The sequence below is a fragment of the Anthonomus grandis genome, chromosome 22 (assembly GCF_022605725.1).
Source record: "Anthonomus grandis grandis chromosome 22, icAntGran1.3, whole genome shotgun sequence".
NCBI classification, from domain to species: Eukaryota; Metazoa; Arthropoda; class Insecta; order Coleoptera; family Curculionidae; genus Anthonomus; species Anthonomus grandis.
This window is the reverse complement of record NC_065567.1, coordinates 32,496,703-32,516,887: the sequence shown is the minus strand read 5'-3', so window position 1 is coordinate 32,516,887 and position 20,185 is coordinate 32,496,703. Positions and strand designations below refer to the sequence as shown.

General features: G+C 31.1%; 1 protein-coding gene across 1 annotated transcript in view; it reads left to right on the top strand.

Moving 5' to 3' along the window:
• Window positions 1-3,832: 3,832 nt before the first annotated feature.
• The window catches only part of LOC126749239 (uncharacterized), an 89,190-nt gene continuing 72,837 nt past the window's right edge, over window positions 3,833-20,185 (top strand). The window contains exon 1 of the mRNA XM_050458932.1: window positions 3,833-3,965. The gene's annotated coding sequence lies outside the window, so the exon portion shown is untranslated. The remainder of the gene's footprint in view (window positions 3,966-20,185) is intronic.

The window sequence follows — 20,185 nt, the reverse complement described above, 5'->3', positions numbered from 1 at the left end:
ATTTAAGATCTTATAAAACGTTAAAGCATCAGAATAATGCCATCTGACTTCAAGATTAGGGATATTAAATTGGACACTGATAGCATTATAGTCGATGTAATAATTACGAAAAATATTAACTTCAGCTCTATAAGCAAGGGATCTTAAGAATCTTCTTTGTACAGCCTCAAGGTGTTCAATATGAGAATCGTAATAAGGGGACCAAATTACAGACGCATACTCAAGCAAGGAACGTACCAAAGAGTAATAAAGTAATTTGAAACAATAAGGTGAAAGATGTACACTATTTCTAGTGATAAAACCAAGACTACGCATAATCCTGTTAATAATATCCAAAATGTGCGGCAAAAAAGTTAGCTTGGTATCAAAAAGAACACCTAAATCTTTAACTGTATCAACTGACTTGAGTTCGTTATTGTTGATTGTGTATTGATAATTAATAATTTTATTAGAACGGCCAAACGAAATACATACACACTTCTTTACATTCAGTTCCAGACTATTGCTATTACACCACTCAGCAACACTATTTAAATCCAATTGAAGTAGCTCAGCATCAAGATATGACTCAATGGCTTTATACAGTTTAAAATCATCAGCAAACCCAAGATGTTTTGAATGAACAATTACATCACTCAAATCTCTTATGAACAAGTTAAAAAAGACCGGTCCAATATGCGAACCTTGAGGCACGCCTGAAGATACTTCAATACCATTAGAAATATAATTACTTATCCTGACCAACTGTGTGCGATCAGTCAAAAAACTGTGACAAAACTCGACCAAAGTCCTACCAAGGCCCATAGCCCCAAACTTCTGAACTAGATGTTCATGACCAACCCTATCAAAGGCCTTCGAGAAGTCTGTGTACACACTATCGACCTGTACAGACCTCTCAAAAGCACCAATCAAATCATATTGGTAAGTCAACAGGTTAGTCACTGTAGATCTACCCTGACAAAAACCATGCTGATGATCACTAAGCAATCGCCTACAGTGCCACGAAAATCGCACAGAAAACAACCTGTCAAACAGCTTAGGAACTACAGACTGAATACACACACCTCTATAGTTACAAATATCAGTTCTATCACCATTTTTATGAATTGGCGTTAAAAAGCTTACCTTCCAATAATCAGGAAATTTGCCTGATGTCAAGCAAAGATTGAAAAGGTGATGCAGAGGCTTACTCAGAGTGCACAGACAGGTTTTAAGAAAAACAGATGGGATACCATCAGGGCCAAAAGAATGTTTGTTCGGAAGGCGTAAGATTTCATAAAATATGTCCAATAAAGAAAAAGAGATGCGATTTAAATCCAGACTGTAATGAAATTTATAGTCAGGAGCCTTGCGGACAGGTTGCCTGTATGTGGTTTCAAAACATCTAGCAAATAAGTTTACAATATCTTGACCATTACCAGCAACCTCGGCTTCCATATGCATGCTATTGGGGTATGAATCAGACCTACGTAATCTATTGATGTGTTTCCAAAATGAAGAAGGATCATGAGAAATTTCAGTATATAATCTTTCAATATATGACCTAAAACATTCATCACGAAGAGTTTCACATTTATTCCTCAAATTTGAAAAATTAACATAATCCATGGGATCCTTACTATTTTTGAATTTTGTGTGAGCAATCTTTTTTTGAATAACAAGATTCTGTAATTTTCTACTAAACCAAGTGGGAAAATTAGATGATTTAAAATGTTTAATTGGAACAAACATCTCAATAGCAAAATAGAGAGCATTGTAAAAAATATCAATGCATTTATTAATATCCTTCTGATTAAAAGCAGTATCCCAATTCATGCAAGCAAGGTAATTATTAATGGCAACAAAATCACAGTTTACAAAATCATAATAATAAACATCATACTTAAGACTAAAATCACAATTAATAGGAATACTTATTTCATAAGCAGGATGGTGGTTTGATGCCGGTGATAAATTTTCAGTAGCATATATGACTTTAACATTTGACAAACTTGAGAAAAACAGATCAAGAAATGTACCAAACAAATTTGGCAAGCCATTCACCTGCTTAAGATTAAGATAGTTACAACAACTACATAGCACATTTGCAGATGTTATAGACTCAGCCGTCTCAACATGCAGTCCGTTCACAGAGTTCCTCCATACCGCATGTGGCAGATTAAAATCACCACAAAATAGAATATCACAACTAGTATGAACACTCACAAGATCCATGGATGTAGAGGCAAATTCCTCATAAATTGATAAAGGAGAAGCAGGAGGGATGTAGAAAGCACCAAAAATGATATTTTTGTCACTGCATGATACAAGCACAAAAATGTGCTAGCATATAAAAGTGTTACATAGCATACCCATACAAACATATATATTCAGATACAAAACCATCTATAAATCAAGGAAAGGTGTAGATGAGTTAATTAATTAAAGCCCCTATGAAATAATATTCTTTAACTGCCCCTTAAAAGGTGTAATCCTAGAGTCAAAAAAGCTTATTTGCCCTGAGAGACCATTAGCACTTCGAGCCATTCGTGTAATTGGCTCATTAATACCATAATTGGTACGGTGAAATGGGACTGAAAATATTTCTGATTGTCTATTTAATCTGGAAGGCACCCTAAGTTTAAAAAGAGACAATAACTCGGGACAATTTATAGTAGCATTTAAAACCTTATGCATAAAACATAAGTCGAGTAATGTTCTTCGTGACTCTAATGTGGGTAAGTTCAGGTTATCTCTGACCCACTATTTATTTTGAGTTTTTTCAATCTGCTCAATGTAGCAGTTATATGATGGAGACCACACAATTGAGCCATACTCCAAGATGGGCCTAACTAGAGAGCAATAAAGTAGTCTAAAAGTAAACAAAGACAAATCAGTTGTAGACCGTTGGATAAAACCCAGCATTTTCATTGCCCTACCAGCTTTTAAAAGACAACCTGGTGTCAATAAATATTCCTAAGTCAGAAACCTCTGTTTTGACACCAATTGCTGCATTATTTATTTTATAAAGAAAAGCAATAGGGTTTCTTTGCTTAGAAAATGTAATTGATATTAAGGGGCATTCTATTCAAGTGGCACCAATCAAAGAACAAATTAAGGTCTTTTTGCAGGAGCACAGCATTGGAAAGGGATGTGATAGGCCTAAATAGCTTCACATCATCAGCAAACATTGGCACAATTTTCAAGTTTTGAAACTAAATCAATCAAAAAGAGGCAAAACAAAACAGGGCCTGAGTGAGAGCCCTGTGGCACTTCGAGTAATTTCAAACAAAATTACTGCTTCGAAACCTTAAAAAAATTGGACCAATAGCATGAAAATTTAAGAAAAAATCGTGTTCTTAAGAAATAAACAATTAAAAGGGGGTATAAAGTTTGTTATATACAAGTTTCTGGAAAAATTTGAACCTATATATAAAATATTAAAAAAAAAAAATGAAGAAGGGTCAGTACCTCAATCTAAATATCTAAAAAATAATTTAAAAAAAGTTCTGAAACTGTGTAAAGAGTTTTTATTTTGGAAAAAAATGTTAATTTCCGTGATACCACAAAATTAATCAAAAATTGCTTTAACTGCCTTTGAGACTTAACAATTTTCCATTTAATGTGATTCAAATTTGAACATAACCTATAACCGCAAAATCGATTGTGGCTACTGCTTATAGGGGATGTCTACTGTTTATCGGCGGATAATCACTATAATTATTGTTACCCCCCACGTCAAGGTTAACAACACATTTTAACTCAGGGGTTCACGTGACTTCAAACGGCAAAGCAGGCCGGTTTGTGGAATGACAAGTGACGGTTCGAGATTATTATTTTTAGGTGTCACAATCTTGTGTCGCGATTAAGTAATTTAATCTCAATTTTTTTCATTTAAAAAGTGGAAATTGTATGTAAGTACGTTTTTTTTTCGGTAATTGTTACAAGGAGTTTTGCAAATCGCCTTATTAGTGAAGAATTTAAAGGTAGGCGATTTACTTCATAATAGTGCGCAGGCGTTGCTTTGGGCAACCGCCACACATTATCTTAATTGTTGGTTATTTTTAATATGTTTTTTATATTATAATATTTTTCGGTTTTATGACTTTTTGTTAGAAATTGAGATATTTTAAATATTTCACAAATTTTCATTCAACTCTGAACATAACTTATAACCATCAAATTATTGGATCGGCTTTGCAACGCAACGTCACAGAAGGCCGGTATGACAAGTGACAGTCCTTAATTATTATTTTTAATTATTTTGTTCATGTGCCGGCATTAAAGTGCTTTAATCTCTTTTCTGTTACGCCGTCACTAGGCTGTTACCATCAAAAGTGGATTTTTTTTAATTTCATATTTAGCAAAAGGTAAGAGGCGTTTCTTTCTAATTCCACGCACGCGCCGCTTGGCCCTCTAGGCTAGGTATACCTATCCTTCTTTATAAATTTGATTTAATTTTTTTTAATAATTTGTCTATGTGTTTGATAATTTATTGTATTACTGATTACAACATGTCCGCGCATTTGCAATTTTTAAATGGTAGGAAGAAATACAATAAAATTTTGATGATTTTTTGGTCAACAAAAGTGAGGTTATAATGTTTGTTAGTACTGTGATGTTTCATTAAATCTATCATAAAAATTCCAATAAGTGATTTATGACAGAATTCTATTCTATTTTGTGGTTATGCTTTATAAGAGAAATCAATTTCAGGTAAAAAAAAGCATTGAAACAAAACTATACGTTTCATAGTAATTTTATGTATCTACTTATCACCTGTCGGTTTTACGTCCCCTCTAGTTTTCACCCCCTTTTATGTTTCGATTCATGGGAGTGCTACTGTACTTGTGAATGCATAACAGTTTAGGGGTAGCAGGTTTACCTCAAATGAAATATTTTTTGGTGATTGAGTAATTTACGACCCAACGACTTTTATTAAGGATTTTATGCAGATTATATTAAGACAAAAAAATTCTTTGATGAGCCATTTTTTAACAAAAAAAATTAAAATTTATGTTATGACGCTTTTCCACTGCTTTTATTTACTTATGAACACAAATATTCCTAGTGAAAACTAGAATTTATCATTGACATTGTTAAGAACTGGTGACTTTTACCTTATGGACTTTTGTGAAGTATGGCCATACTGTTAATATTCAAAAAAAAATTGTTTTCAAATGTTCTTCAAAAAAATCTTGAAATTATACATTGAAGATACTTTTGACTGCCTGAAAGAAGGCTAAGAGTACTCAAAAGATTATTCCAGGTACTAAAAGTTACTAAGATTCCAAGAACAAAACCCTCAAACTAGTTCCAAAATTCATTAAAGATACTTTTGATTGCCTCGAAGGAGTCTAAGAGTACTCAAAAGAATGTTCCAGGCACTGAATATGATTTAGATTTCTGGAATAACACTCTTAAATTATTTACAACTTTGGTAAGATTACCTTCAATATAGTTATTTTCATTATTTAAATTTGTTAATGATATATTTCATTGCCTCGAACAAGTATTTTATTTACTTATGAACACAAATATTCCTAGTGAAAACTAGAATTTATCATTGACATTGTTAAGAACTGGTGACTTTTACCTTATGGACTTTTGTGAAGTATGGCCATACTGTTAATATTCAAAAAAAAATTGTTTTCAAATGTTCTTCAAAAAAATCTTGAAATTATACATTGAAGATACTTTTGACTGCCTGAAAGAAGGCTAAGAGTACTCAAAAGATTATTCCAGGTACTAAAAGTTACTAAGATTCCAAGAACAAAACCCTCAAACTAGTTCCAAAATTCATTAAAGATACTTTTGATTGCCTCGAAGGAGTCTAAGAGTACTCAAAAGAATGTTCCAGGCACTGAATATGATTTAGATTTCTGGAATAACACTCTTAAATTATTTACAACTTTGGTAAGATTACCTTCAATATAGTTATTTTCATTATTTAAATTTGTTAATGATATATTTCATTGCCTCGAACAAGTATTTTATTTACTTATGAACACAAATATTCCTAGTGAAAACTAGAATTTATCATTGACATTGTTAAGAACTGCTGACATTTACCTTACGGACTTTTGTAAAGTATGGCATACTGCTAAATATTCAAAAAAAAATTGTTTTCAAATGTTCTTAAAAAAAATCTTGAAATTATACATTGAAGATACTTTTGACTGCAAGAAAGAAGGCTAAGAGTACTCCAAAGATTATTCCAGGTACTAAAAGTTACTAAGATTCCAAGAACAAAACCCTCAAACTAGTTCCAAAATTCATTAAAGATACTTTTGATTGCCTCGAAGGAGTCTAAGAGTACTCAAAAGAATGTTCCAGGCACTGAATGTGATTTAGATTTCTGGAATAACACTCTTAAATTATTTACAACTTTGGTAAGATTACCTTCATTATAGTTATTTTCATTATTTAAATTTGTTAATGATATATTTCATTGCCTCGAACAAGTCTTTTATTTACTTATGAACACAAATATTCCTAGTGAAAACTAGAATTTATCATTGACATTGTTAAGAACTGCTGACTTTTACCTTATGGACTTTTGTGAAGTATGGCCATACTGTTAAATATTCAAAAAAAAATTGTTTTCAAATGTTCTTCAATAAAATCTTTAAATTATACATTTAAGATACTTTTGACTGCCTGAAAGAAGGCTAAGAGTACTCAGAAGATTATTCTAGGTACTAAAAGTTACTTTTGATTGCCTCAAAGGAGTCTAAGAGTACTCAAAAAAATATTCCAGGCACTGAATGTGATTTAGATTTCTGGAATAACACTCTCAAATTATTTACAAAATTTGATAAGATTACCTTCAGTTATTTTCATTATTTAAATTTGTTAATGATATATTTCATTGCCTCGAACAAGTCTTTTATTTACTTATGAACACAAATATTCCTAGTGAAAACTAGAATTTATCATTGACATTGTTAAGAAATGCTGACTTTTACCTTATGGACTTTTGTAAAGTATGGCCATACTGTTAATATTCAAAAAAAAATAGTTTTCAAATGTTCTTCAAAAAAATCTTGAAATTATACATTGAAGATACTTTTGACTGCCTGAAAGAAGGCTAAGAGTACTCAAAAGATTATTCCAGGTACTAAAAGTTACTAAGATTCCAAGAACAAAACCCTCAAACTAGTTCCAAAATTCATTAAAGATACTTTTGATTGCCTCGAAGGAGTCTAAGAGTGCTCAAAACAATATTCCAGGCACTGAATGTGATTTAGATTTCTGGCATAACACTCTTAAATTATTTACAAACTTTGGTAAGATTACCTTCATTATAGTTATTTTCATTATTTAAATTTGTTAATGATATATTTCCTTGCCTCGAACAAGTCTTTTATTTACTTATGAACACAAATATTCCTAGTAAAAACTAGAATTTATCATTGACATTGTTAAGAACTGCTGACATTTACCTTATGGACTTTTGTGAAGTATGGCCATACTGCTAAATATTAAAAAAAAAAATTGTTTTCAAATGTTCTTAAAAAAAATCTTGAAATTATACATTGAAGGTACTTTTGACTGCAAGAAAGAAGGCTAAGAGTACTCAGAAGATTATTCCAGGTACTAAAAGTTACTAAAATTCCAACTAGTTCCAAAATTCATTAAAGTTACTTTTGATTGCCTCAAAGGAGTCTAAGAGTACTCAAAAAAAATATTCCAGGTACTGAATGTGATTTAGATTTCTGGAATAACACTCTTAAATTATTTACAAAATTTGATAAGATTACCTTCAGTTATTTTCATTATTTAAATTTGTTAATGATATATTTCCTTGCCTCGAACAAGTCTTTTATTTACTTATGAACACATATATTCCTAGTGAAAACTAGAATTTATCATTGACATTGTTAAGAACTGCTGACATTTACCTTACGGACTTTTGTAAAGTATGGCATACTGCTAAATATTCAAAAAAAAATTGTTTTCAAATGTTCTTCAAAAAAATCTTGAAATTATACATTGAAGATACTTTTTACTGCCTGAAAAAAGGCTAAGAGTACTCAAAAGATTACTCCAGGTACTAAAAGTTACTAAGATTCCCAGAACAAAACCCTAAAACTAGTTCCAAAATTCATTAAAGATACTTTTGATTGCCTTGAAGGAGTCTAAGAGTGCTCAAAAGAATATTCCAGGTACTGAATGTGATTTAGATTTCTGGAATAACACTCTTAAATTATTTACAAACTTTGGTAAGATTACCTTCATTATAGTTATTTTCATTATTTAAATTTTTTAATGATATATTTCATTGCCTCGAACAAGTCTTTTATTTACTTATGAACACAAATATTCCTAGTGAAAACTAGAATTTATCATTGACATTGTTAAGAACTGCGGACATTTACCTTATGGACTTTTGTGAAGTATGGCCATACTGCTAAGTATTCAAAAAAAAAATTGTTTTTAAATGTTCTTCAAAAAAATCTTGAAATTATACATTAAAGATACTTTTGACTGCAAGAAAGAAGGCTAAGAGTACTCAAAAGATTATTCCAGGTACTAAAAGTTACTAAGATTCCAAGAATAAAACCCTCAAACTAGTTCCAAAATTCATTAAAGATACTTTTGATTGCCTCAAAGGAGTCTAAGAGTACTCAAAAGAATATTCCAGGCACTGAATGTGATTTAGATTTCTGGAATAACACTCTCAAATTATTTACAAAATTTGATAAGATTACCTTCAGTTATTTTCATTATTTAAATTTGTTAATGATATATTTCATGGCCTCGAACAAGTCTTTTATTTACTTATGAACACAAATATTCCTAGTGAAAACTAGAATTTATCATTGAAAGAACTGCTGACTTTTACCTTATGGACTTTTGTGAAGTATGGCCATACTGTTAAATATTCAAAAAAAAAAAAATTGTTTTCAAATGTTCTTAAAAAAAATCTTGAAATTATATGTTGAAGATACTTTTGACTGCAAGAAAGAAGGCTAAGAGGACTGAAAAGATTATTCCAGACACTAAAAGTTACTAAGATTCCGAGAACAAAACCCTCAAACTAGTTCCAAAATTCATTAAAGATACTTTTGATTGCCTCGAAGGAGTCTAAGAGAGCTCAAAACAATATTCCAGGCACTGAATGTGATTTAGATTTCTGGAATAACACTCTTAAATTATTTACAAACTTTGGTAAGATTACCTTCACTATAGTTATTTTCATTATTTAAATTTCTTAATGATATATTTCATTGCCTCGAACAAGTCTAAGAGTACTCAAAAGATTATTCCAGACACTCAATGTGAGTTAGATTCCTAGAATAAAACCCTTAAATTATTTGGATGTTTGTTTAAAAAAGTATTTAGAAAGTTATTCCAATCACTCAGATTTCGAGAATAAACCTCTCAAGTTAGAGGTTTGAGACTTTTGACCAAATTTGTAGTTTTTTATAACAAGGTTTAGAAAAAATTAACTACACTTCAAACCCATTTTTTTTTAAGAGTGGATGTTTCGAACCATCTGAAGGCTTGATTGATTTCAAAAGTTGAATCTTCAACTGGTGTTCCACGAGGGTCTATTTGGGACCTTTGTTTTTCATTATCTATTATTTTAATATTGAAATTTGTTTTCACCATTCTTCTTTTTTTCACATTCCCAATGTCTTGTTTTATGCAAGTTATCTGAAAATTCATAATAAAGTCTATAATGACACTGATTTAAACAGGCTTATTGATTGCTTTTTCTTAGCATTACTTTACTTTTTGAAGAAATAGAAATAATTTGAATTCTTGTATTTATTTTGTTCTTACCAAGGCATTTCTGTTGTGTAAACATCTTTTTATTTATAGTAGAATATTTATGACAGTCTCTAATTTGTACTAGTTTTGTTTTGAGTAAATTTTGCTGTACACTGTTTATGCATTTTATTTGTTCAGTTTCTCTGATTTGTTTTTATTGATTTAATAGCATTGGACCCCTCTAGATTACTAGGACATATTTTTTGAAAGTGTGAAATTCTCAAGTTGTCGAGCCATGAAATCTTTCTTTGATACATTTATTTTTGGAAGATTGAACTTTGGTTGTATTGTTTTCAGCTCTATATATGGGGTTTATATAAGTCATTGGGAAAGCATTAAAACAAATTTTCTTTTCTTGATGATGATCTAAATAAGGTTGAAACTGCAACACTTTTTTTTAACAGAGGAGTGGTTTCAAATATTAGTTTAAGCATGTCTTTAGCTGGTGTTCCACAGGAGTCCATTTGGGACCTTTGGTTCTCATTATCTATATTAATAATATTAAAATTTGTTTTTATCATTCCAAATTGTTGCTTTATGCAGACATTAAAAAATTTATAATAATATTGAGAACACCACTGACATTCTGAATATCCATATATTGATTTAACAGGCTTATTCATTACTGTTCAAATAGAGTTCTTGCTTAATATTAAATTACTTTTCCACAAAATAGAAATATTTTTAATTATGAAATAAACAATATGTGCATTTCTAAAATTAATCATATAGGAGATCTAGGGATCACAAACGGACTCTAAATTAACTTTTGAAATTCATATTATTTTAATAGCACTGGAATCCTCTAGATTACTATAGAATATATTTTTGGAAAATGTGAAAACTTCAAGATCTCGACTCTCGAGCCATTAAATGTCTATTCAATACATTTATTCTTGGAAGATTGAATTGTGGTTGCATTATTTAGAGCCTTTAAAACTAATTTTTTATTAAATTTTTTTCAAATTTAAAATATGGTTTATTATCTCTTGTGGACAAAGCATATTAATAATTATAAACTTACATAAACGGTCATAAAATTTCAATATGGTTCTAGAGATTAGTCAAAAAAAACCAAAATACAACATATACAATAAAACAAAGTAAAACTTCCTAATATGCTAAATCATAGTAGATGAAATGAAAGAACAACAATGAAACATACAAGTTAAAGAGTCAGGGCAGCAAATTTCTTAAACTTGAGTCTCAAAAATACCCCTCTACACTAGGTATAATATGCAACATTATTTTACCTTCTTTCTAAATACTTTGTATAGGATGCTGATTTTAAAGTTCATTTCTTTTAAAACCAAATTTAGTGATTATCAGTTGATGTAATTCAAAAATGATATTTTATTTTTATATAAAATTGTTAATGGTCATCTGAATGTCATCTATTTTATCACTTTTTAATTTTAACATTATTCAAGCTAGTCTTAGATTTAATAAAATATTTTTAATTCCTTGTAAAAAGATAAATTCCGCTCAAAAATTTTCCTTTATGTAAGATAGCAAAAAAGAGCACTAACTTTATATTATTTGGCCTTTTTTAGAACTGTCTTCAAACTTTTAAAAATGCTTTAAAAAGAACACTAAAAGAGTTTTTTTTAAATTGAAATTAATTGATTTAAAGTGAAACAATTATACCTAGTGTTTATTTGATATGTCCCTTGTATACCCTGTATGATCACCAATAAATGAAAATAAAATAATTAAGCAGTAAGGTGCAATATTTTGATAAAAAGACCTTTATCAAGGGGGTTATACAGGGTGTCTGTCTAGAATTCCCAACGAGTTTACTTACTTAAAAATTTAAAAACCTCTATGTTTAAAATGCTTCATTTTGTAGATAGAGGGTGTTAAAGTTTTATATTTATTTTTTCTTCTAAATAGTTTTTGAATTTATGTTGATATTTAATATATAATTGGGGTCTAGAGGTTTTTGACAAGCAAAATTTTAATTTAATAGTAATAGGGACACTGCCTACACAAAAGCACTTTTGAAGCATCATAATTTTTTTTATGCTAGCGCTTTACTTAAATCTTTAATCGATATGCGCCATATGAACAAGTTGAAACTAGTCATGAATACTTATATTGGGAATGAGTCAAATAATAATGTGAATTAATATTACAATTTCAAATATTTGTAATACTTTAAGGTACTGAATGCTGCTTGTGTACTATACAGTGGAGAGTTCTGGTATTTTTTCACAAGTTTTTATTTATTCTATAATATTTCTGCCAGTCTTTAATTTTTACTAGTTTTGACTTTAGGTTTTTTTTGAGTAAATTTTGCTGTAAACTTTTTATACATTTTATTTGTTCACTTTTTATAGCATCAGAATCTTGTAGCATACTAGGCCATGACATGTCTATTTGTTACATTTTCTTGGAAGATTGAATTCTGACTGCATCATTAGGAGCCCTAAGTATGAAGTTTACATTAATCATTTGGAAAATATTCAAAACTAATTTTTAATGTTCCTTTCTTTTAAAACCAAATTTAGTGATTTTCATGTTGATTCAAAAATTACTAACTACACTTTTTAATAGGAGTATATATATAGATACATAATTTTTTTCTTACACCTCTTATTTTATCACTTTTTAATTTTAACATTCCTCAAGCTAATGAGATATTTTTAATTCCTTTTAAAAAGACAAATTCCACTCAAAATTCCCCTTTATGTAAAATAGCAAAAGAGCAGTAAATATTGTAACGGTTTGGATTCTTTACTGTTTCCAAACTAAAAAATACCTGAAAAAGAACAATAGAAGTTTTTTTTCAAACTGAGGTTAACTGATTTAACATGAAACAATTGTAGACGTTTATTTGAACTTAGATTAGTGTGGATACCATTTTGAGTTTTTTTACCCACTGTAACCAATAAATTAATATAAAGCAATATGGTGCAATATTTTGAAAAAAAAATGTTTGGTGCAGTAATAAAAAATGGGCGTATCCGGTTCAAAGTTTTTGACAAATTTAAACTTTGCCATGTGGGGTAACTGCTTGGGGTTAGTATGATATGCGCCATGAAGAACAAGTTGAAACTAGTCATGAATACTTACATTAGGAATGAGTCAAATATAATATTTAATAAAATGATAATGGGAATTAATATCCGGTGTAACTGGAAATGACATACCTATATCATGTATTACTGTACAAATACTACAGACGTCACTTACTGGGGCCCTCCCATCTCTTGTTGACGTCATCATCTGAGATCATTGACTGTCATAGCACGTGAGCCCCAAAAAAAAATTGCAACACTTCTTAATCTTAATTAATTTGCAATAAACCATTAAAATAATTATAAAGTATGTAGGGTACAGGATGTGTCTGCTAAGCCAGTCTAAGACACATCAAATTTTTGAACAAAGAGAGATAAATCCGGATATAGGACAAAGACAATATAAGCTGATGATTGGTGGGGATGTAACGTAACCAATCTACCAACTAGAAAGTTACCATGCGTCATCAAGTATCACCATTTGGTCTTGATGACGCATGGGAAATTCCAGTTTCAACTGCATTACTAAAAGGTAAAATATTTGATATTCTTATGTAATTAATTAAAAAAAGTTACCTTGATGGATACCAAACCAAAAGACGAATGTGGTCGTTATGCTAGAAGTAACCGCAGAGACCCGACGTTCGCGAAAAGAAAAATTCCAAGGTTCCAAACACAAAAGGGTGACGTCAGCGCCTGTCTGGAACCTTCAACTAAATAGTCAGTATTAAAAAAAAAAAAATCCGACCCGATTTACCCGATTATAACAGAAATCCATCTGCGCACGGGATACCTTATCCCACGTATGAATAAAAAAAAAATCTGCTGTTGCTGTTACCAAGCCAGATTCGATCGAGCAAAAAAAAAAACAGCCGATGTAGTCATGACCGTCTTGCTTTTTGGGACAAGGCCGTTGCCTGGCCGAGGAGACTTACATTTTACTGCTAATTTATTTCAAACCCATTTAAATCAGAAAATTCAATAAAACCAAAGCCCTACCTAAAATGTTGTTTTGAAAATTACACTGTCGGCCACCTAGGAAGACGAGAATTTAAAAATTTTAAAAAAAAATCGCAACCAAACCGAACGTTCGACCATCGCGGAACACACTAAAACTAAAATTGACTAAAAATCTTCGGATCGCGAATGCAGACAGGCACCGCAACAGACCCCGAACTTCCGAAAGACAGAATTGAAAGATGATTGTGAAGTGAAATTCCTCCTGTGATCGAGTAGGCTGCGAGACAGGCGTAATACCGTGCAACCACCAATACCGGCAAAGTGGACCAATGGCGTCGAAGCCGGTCACGAAAATAACCGAGACGACACGATGTTAACTGTGCTGTGTAAACTGGACTGTCTGGGGTCCTTAACCTAACTTAACGACCGCGACGTGAACCGTCGCGTCGCGTCGGGTCGGACAGCGACAGCGTGCATATAGCGGTCGGCTGGATGGTGCTGCCGCTGCTGCTGCTGATACCAGTCACTTTAACATTGTTGCCGTGGACGTTTTTTTTAATTAAAATGAAAATACCCCTTAGGGCCGGTGTTATAAACATTTTTCAAAAGTTAACTTTAACCGTCAAGTTACCCTTACCAATAAAATGTCCATTTCTTCTTCTTCGTCTTTCGTTAATCGAAATCGGTTTTTAAGTTAACCCTAGCCGTCCCAAAATAGTAATATTTTTTTGGATCCCAGAACCGGGTCAAAATTGACCCTTTTTTTTGTAAAATTTGTATTTGAAAAAATATGGGAATCATAATAAAAGATGTTTCTATATTTTGCTTTACGTTTATTACAAATATAAACAACTAAAACTTTTTATTCTAAATACAGGGTGAGTTTTTCAAAGCGCGGAGTAGTATTATGCATTGATGATATTATTTATCGATGACGTGCTCCTGGACTATTATTTGGTTAAGCATTCTTCACATTTTAAAAATATTTTGGACTATACAGAGTGCTCCGAAAAAGCAGGGCACTACAAAAGTTAATTTTTTTAAATGGAACACCCTGTATTGCAAAACATTTTTGAATTCTTTGCGTAATTACCAATCTTTTTTGATAATGGTTTAATATGCCAAAAACTAATAGTTTAGGAGATAAATCAAATTTTGTTAAAAATTTAGAATTTGCACGCATCTCTTTAATATTAAAATTTAGCACCTAAATTTTGAATACAGACTTAATTTTTATCATCAGAAGTAAAATAAAGTTACTTTGATATGCGTGCTATGTAAAATTATTCATTTTGTTATACAGGGTGTTTTTTTTGAAAGGCCAAACTTGCCCAACTTTAAATATAAAAATCTCTCTTATTTTAAATGAAACACCCTGTATATTTTCATGTCATCTAATAGCTTACTTAAGAGCCTATAAATTTTATTAATAATATTCTATCCCTATCTCTAATAGTTTTTGAAATATACTTATATTTCTTCATTTCGTGTTATTTTTTTCTTATAAAATGAAACAAATTTATGGACGTTTCTTTTTATTAAATTCACTTATTTTTATATAATAAAAGTTAATTTCTGTTCAACAAATGTTCAAAGATATGTCCTTCTTGTTCGATACAAATATTAATTCTTTTAATTATATTTTGTCGAACATGGTATAACATTCCTGGTGTTACGGTTTGACAGGCATCCCTAATTCTAATAATCATATCCTCCCTTGTAGCATAGACTTTATCTTTGAGATAACCCCACAGAAAGAAATCTAGCGGCGTAAGATCGCAAGACCTTGGCGGCCATGCAACAAATCCTCCGCGACCAATCCATCTTTGAGGATATTCTTGATCCAAATATTCCCTTACTGCACGATGAAAATGGGGAGGCGCACCATCTTGTTGAAACCACATACTTTGCCGTTCCTGGAGATTGACTTCTTCTAATAATTCAGGCAATTGCTGCTGTAAAAATACTCGATATGAATGCCCATTCAAAGGGTCATTAAAAAAATATGGTCCAATTATACGGTTATTATGGATGCCGCACCATACATTAAGGGACCAATGATTCTGGTGCTGAACCTCACGTACCCAATGAGGGTTCTCTGTTGCATAATAGTGCATATTATGCCTATTGACAGCACCATTGCTTTTAAATGTCGCCTCGTCGGAATACATAATATAGTTAACAAAATTTGGATTAATTTCAATTTTGCGAAGTAACCATTCACAAAAAGTTACACGTAGCTGAAAATCTTGATTGTGAAGTTCTTGATGCAACTTAATGTGATATGGGTGGTATTTATATTTCCGTGTTGTCCGGTTTACCGTTGTCTGCGAAACATCAGAAAGTAAGGCTAACCTACGGCTACCAATGTGAGGATCCTCCTCAATTTGCAAAAGAATTTCAAGTTCTTTACCTTCATTTGCCACCCTATTAGCAACATTACGTTTTGGCAGATCCACGCTACCAGTCGTCATAAATCGGTCCATAACAACGCGAAAACTGCGGGAATCGGGTGTGCGCCGTTGAGGATATTTTTCTCTATATAGCCTTTGAGCTAGCAGACAATTTTTATTTGCTTCACCCAAAACAAAAATCATATCAATAAATTCATTTCTTGAATAATTCATTTTTAATATTGAAAACAAATATCTAAAAAACACCTTAAAACAAATCTAACTATTAATCTCTAATTAACTAATGTAACTGTCTTTTTGTTATTGAGATTTTTTCATTTGTTTCCACGGCGCCTTGATGGATACATAAAAAATACAAGGTGCTTCAAAACTTTAAGTCGGCATTGTCAGTTTTTACAGGAGAAAAATAGAAAAATCCATGATATCTCAAAAACTGTTAGATATAGAGATAGGACATTATTAATAAAATTTATAGGCTCTTAAGTAAGCTATTAGATGACATGAAAATATACAGGGTGTTTCATTTAAAATAAGAGAGATTTTTATATTTAAAGTTGGGTAAGTTTGGCCTTTCAAAAAAAACACCCTGTATAACAAAATGAATAATTTTACATAGCACGCATATCAAAGTAACTTTATTTTACTTCTGATGATAAAAATTAAGTCTGTATTCAAAATTTAGGTGCTAAATTTTAATATTAAAGAGATGCGTGCAAATTCTAAATTTTTAACAAAATTTGATTTATCTCCTAAACTATTAATTTTTGGCATATTAAACCATTATCAAAAAAGATTGGTAATTACGCAAAGAATTCAAAAATGTTTTGCAATACAGGGTGTTCCATTTAAAAAAATTAACTTTTGTAGTGCCCTGCTTTTTCGGAGCACTCTGTATAGTCCAAAATATTTTTAAAATGTGAAGAATGCTTAACCAAATAATAGTCCAGGAGCACGTCATCGATAAATAATATCATCAATGCATAATACTACTCCGCGCTTTGAAAAACTCACCCTGTACATATACCCAAAAAACTTACGAAAAAGAATAACAAACTAAATATTTACTTTTATTTGTCTAAAAAATTACATTAGTCCTTATTGTCCATCCTCGTCTTTTAAACAATAGTAGCATACTACTGTTTTAGAAATTTTAATTTCTAAATGTGTGGGACAAACAAATTTGTGACAATTGTCACATTTTGTGGAATATTTGTTATCATTTCCCCGGCACTGAAAACATCTACTTTTTGCGCCCGCGTGGGGATTGGACTGCTTCTTTTTTACTGGAACGCCCGTAGTTTCAATAGCTTGACATGTATAGCTGCGGAAAACCCTTTAGCATCCTCATGATTTTTTCTGCTCGCCGAACAATATTATCATGGGTCAACATGTTACCTAGTTCTTCTAAAAAAAGTTTCCTTCTTATTTTCAAGAACTTTTCCAGTCTGGGTTTTTTGTAATCCAGATGACAAAGGCATTATGAAGTCTTACGAGCAGAAGATTCATGAATTATTGATTGAACTAAAAGAAAAGGATAGGCATATAGAAAGAATGAGAAGAAACAGTTTGGTGTTTGAAGATGAAGTGTCAGAGGCCGAAAAGAAGTTTTCTTCCTCCCTAGATAATCTACACAAACTTAATGATGAACTTAAAATTGAATTAACAAATTTAAAAACTAAAGAATGTGAGTTACTGTCACTATTAAAAGTATGTGAAGAGGAAAAAATAAATTTCAATATAGAAATCAATGAGTTAAATATTTAAATATTTAAAGGTTTCCTGCAATTCTCAGCAAATATCTCAGTGATCTCACGAATCGGAGCAAGTTGATCCTCCTTTTTTCTCTCAGCCCTTGTAGATATATATCATCGAAACGAAGGTGACGTAAAATGTCAGTGAACCTATTTCTGATAGTAGCCTGATAAATAGGCCTGGTGGATGCATTTTTTGTAGTCGACCATAAACTACGTACACTTTCTCTTGATTCTCGAAATCTACCAGTAAGAATAAGGATTCCAAGGAAAGCGAGAAATTCTGTAGTGTCTACCTTAATCAATTGACTTCATGACTTTCATTATAGGCGTTTATGAAGTCTTTAGCTTTTTTTGTTTGTGTATTTTATAATAATATCTAATAAATCATTAGAAAAGAACAGCTTAAAACAGTCAATGATAGAATTTATATCTTTGCTTTTATCTGTGAGACCTTTATTTTCTTGCACGGTATTGCATGTTCTGGATTTTCCTGCTTTATATGCAACAGTTTACCAAGTCCGATTATCAACATCGTACGACTGTTTATTGCTCTCTGTTTCGTCTTCTAATGGATCAGGTAAATGTATTTGTTCTCCTAACTCTTGAAATGAATGATTGCCGTCATGTATCTCGGGCTCTTCATCCGAGGTGTCCTCATCATCTGACAAATGACTAAATGCCTGTTCCAAAGGTATTTCGGTTTCACACTCGTCATCTGAAGAATGCATCAATATTTCGTAGAGTTCCTTGCTGGATAAACCCTTATTTTTAGACCACATGGCACTTTACTATTTATTATTGAAAAATAAAATAACCCTCTCACAGTAACCTTCGACAGTAAACTGAACAACAAAGCAATAAATTGGAAATATACGCAACTTTCTTGTTAAGATCTGTAAAAAAGGGAGTCTTAGCATATACCTATTTATCCCAAAACCGGGTCATCGGTGACCCATCCATCATTTTTTGAAGAGCGAAGTTAACCCTTTCAATACGACTTTTAGATTTTATTATACAGGGTGGTGTTCCTTAAAGACGTGCTAATATTTAAGGGGGTGATTCCTGGACCCATTTTAAGAAAAAAAAGTCCTTATGAACATATGTCCTAAACGTCTTAACTTTTGAGATACAGGGTGTTAAAGTTTTCAAAAAAAATCAGTTTTTTTATAATAACTTAAACAATATTGTAGATATTTTTATGACATTTGGTACATGTATTCTATGCATCAAGACGCATTTTTTGATGTGCAAAAAAATATTTTCTCTGCCAGTGGCGTCCCTACAGGCAGGCCCAGATTTACAAAAAATGCCGCCCTTTTTTTTGAGGCGATTTTAGCTTGCGAAGTGAGAATAGGTAAAATCGTATGCCGAGGTTTGTTATTTGTTGCTGGTCAACTGATTTATTTTGTACATTTACGTTTATATCAGAGATGTACATATTATGGTGTTTTCTGCAATTTTCTGCTTTAAGTTTCTACAGATAAAAATACTTAAATAAACTTATATTTTATCGTTCGATCTATCTCTTGCTTCATACGATCTGTAATAAGCTGAATGAATAATTTTTTTATTCCATCTTTTTTTGACACTTTTAAGAGTCAAACGTTCCTTTTTTAACCTAAGTTAACTTTGAGAAAAAACTAACATAACTTTTGAAGAACTTGAAAGAAGAACTCACAAATCTGTAACACTATTTATATAATAACGTGCCGTACTACTGTAGTTGAAGGAAAACTCTGTATCTGACCTCTATGGTAATACAACATCCTAGCTTCATCATTCTTTTTTTTAAGGTGTTTATATATATTTTATTGTCCTGACGAGTGCGGTTGCTAGATCAATTTGAATATTAGATTGTATATTATCTAAAACTATCGTATTGAGATACTAGCAAAATCCTTATTTTAGAAATTAATTTGTATCCAATTAAATATAATTTGCTTTCGTCTTTTTTTTTATCATGAAGGGAAGTTAAGACAAAAAATATATAAAATAACAGGAGAAAAATACTTTTTATTGAGAATTGACAGATGTAAAATGTTCTGTCATTTAATACAATTGCAAAATGGAGACGGATTTTTAATTACAGGCTTGTTTCATCATGTAGACAATGAAAATATTATTAACTGTTTCGAAAAACGATCTGAAAGCTATAGAAATCTTAAGATGTATATGAGCTTTTCAATAGGTAATTTACATTATATTCAAAAAAGTTCATTATTTACTATCAATATGGATTTTCATTCAGATATTTGGGTCAAAAAACGTCAAAAAGATG